Source organism: Mus caroli, chromosome 13 (genome assembly GCF_900094665.2).
Source record: "Mus caroli chromosome 13, CAROLI_EIJ_v1.1, whole genome shotgun sequence".
NCBI lineage: Eukaryota > Metazoa > Chordata > Mammalia > Rodentia > Muridae > Mus > Mus caroli.
Genome location: NC_034582.1, coordinates 17,402,793 through 17,405,540, shown reverse-complemented (window position 1 = coordinate 17,405,540; position 2,748 = coordinate 17,402,793). Strand labels below are relative to the sequence as shown.

At 40.3% G+C, this 2,748-nt stretch overlaps 1 pseudogene; it reads left to right on the top strand.

Moving 5' to 3' along the window:
• The first annotated feature begins 1,882 nt into the window (after positions 1-1,882).
• On the top strand, positions 1,883-2,748 carry LOC110308470 (annotated as a pseudogene).

The following is a 2,748-nucleotide window of genomic DNA, read 5'->3' as shown; positions in this document are numbered from 1 at the left end:
AGGAAAGCAGATACACAGGCAACACAGACCGGAGTTCAGAGAAAGCCCCAAGGATGGAACCTGAGCTGATATGTGAATGATGGACAGCCACAACTCACGTGATCTGGCAAAGATCAACCAGGGTGTATGTGCATAGTCCTGTGGCAAGGGAAGCACCGATGTTACATTTGAGGCAGGGGTTGAGGTTGAATATAACTCAGAAATAACTTTGATAAGAAAAGGATAGTAATTATGAAGGACAAAGTCAGTTAAGGTTTACGTTTCTGAGTGTTTTGTTAGATGTGAAGTATATAGAATAGTTTGTTGTTTCAAAAGCATTGTAATTGTTGTGTGTATATGTCAAAGGGGTTTACATGTATATGTATGCAGATATGCACACGTGTGTATGTCAGCAGAGACCAGAGACAGCATTGCTATCTGCTTCAATAGCTCTGGCCTTAATTTTTTTCAATTAACGTCTCTTTCTGAACATAATGTTCATTGATCCTGCTAAGCTACCTTGCCAGTGGTCTCTAAAGACCCACCTCTCTTTACACCAAACCCCTTCCAAACAACATTCAGGTTTAAAAACCTGCACTTCTTTGGCCAGCTTTTATTTGGATGCTGGGCATCAGAATTTGGGTTCTCATACTTACAGAGCAAACCTTTTATAGACTCTGCCATAGTCCCAGCTATCTTATCTGCCTGATCAAGTTGACCTAGCTCTCTAGCTAAAAATATTTAGCTGTTGTTTTAAGTGTCTCAGCTCTAGAGCTGGCTTACCTGGAACTATCAGTTTAGACCTGGCTCACCATGACCTCATACCCTGAGTATATCAAGTCTCTTGCCTCAGCCTCCTGAGTAGCTTGGTTTAGGAATATCAGGAATGGGGCCTTGTCTTTCTCCCTAGTCTGGGTTCATTCTGTCCTGAGTTCAATGAGGATGAACTAGGGTGGAGCTCTACCAATTCAGTGAGGTGGCAGCCTGTGGTTGGCCAGTTTGGCTGCAAAGGGAAGGTGTGAAGGGAAGGGTGCATAAAAGGCTCAGGGAGTCAGAGAAGACTCTAGGAATCTTGAGGTTTCCTCCTCACCCTCCTGCTCTAGGAGACCTTTCACCAGTGTCTGTGTCAGGTAAGTTGGAGCAGAATTCTTAGTAGAAACAGACAAGGACAACAAGGTCTGTGGGAGGAAATGTAAATCACTTTCAACAAGATTTGACACATGTAGAAAACTGGAAACATGCCACAAATTGGATCAGACTTGCTCCCCACCTTGACAAGAAACGGAAGGACTTCTGGCCCTTATCTTCCATAAAAAATGTAAGCTTTGTGCCATAAATAAATATGGGAAGTCATTTACCCTGAAAAACAGATCCATTTGGCCAACCAGAATTTTCTGAGAAGCTGCGCGCTTTCTATGAGTTCAATATCATTTGAGTGATGGTTGGCTATGGGACAGTGAAGAGGATCAGGATGAAGCAAACAGCACTGTCCAGTAGCCTGAGGTCACAGTGGGTGAGATGAAGGAAAAGGCAGAAGCCTGCCAGGCTAATCCTCAGGACTGTGTTGACTTGAAAAGTGCCAAAGTGATGCCATGCATTTAGCTTTTGTTCTGGATAGAGCATGGTCATATGAACTTGAGGGATGAAGGATTGTCATGAAAGGCAGGAAACTATCAAATTTATGGCCTGATTGTACCTATCATTATTTTTATGGNAATGAAAGAAGAAAAAAACAGAAAACAGAAGACAATCAATCAAAATACCCAAAGAATATGATTAGACATTGTCCAAAAAGAACCATATACGTTTACATATTTGGAAACCATCCTTTTCATCAAAATAAAGAAAAATCTTAAATCTATTTCATAAATGATATTTCATAGTACTGCACATTAATCAGAAGATGAAGTTGAATAACATCATCCAGATCATAGTCTTTTTCTTACTGTACTTAGAATTGTAGGGAATATTCTAATATTTTTGAGATAATCTGCCTTTGGGACTGAGAAAAACCTGTAAATCTTATCCTGCTTCACTTGGTAATTATTAATATAATCATTATTTGCATTACAAGGAATAGAGATATAGCCACAGAGTTTAATTTCAGAAATAGGAGATATGGGCTGCAAAGCTGTGGTTTATCTGGCAAGGATAGAACAGAGCTTTTCTATCTGCACCATCTGTCTGCTGCCACCACCAGCCCCAGGTCCAGCCTTTGTAGAAAGCTCAGACCACAAACAGGATGGCAAATTCTTACCTACATCTTCCTCTTTGGGATCTTTAAAGTTCTCTCAAATCAAGCTTGTCATGATATCACAGCAGGCAGTGATTTGTACAGATTTGGAGCTGGAATGTACATTGGCTATTGCTATATGCTGCCTTCCAGGCACATAGTTAAGTGGCTTTTCCTCTTGCTCATGGCTGTTTATGATCTCATCTTCNAGAGTCTCATGGGCTGGAGCAGTGGATACATTTCTTTTCACCTGTATAAACATCACAAGCATATCCTCTCCCTTTATAGCTGCAGGTTTGTGAATAGTTTCAGTCCAGAAGTCAGAGCTGCACAGAGTCTTGTAATTATCATGAGCTGTATACCTTTCTTTTATTGGGCATACTTCATTTTATCCTTTTTATACAGGTTCCATGATGATTCATCATTCCATTTTAGTAAATATTAAAACATGTCTAATGCTCAGTTATGCTATTCTCAGTCCTTTTGTCCTGATGAACAGTGATGTCCCTATTGCTAAATTCTTGAGTTCTCATTGA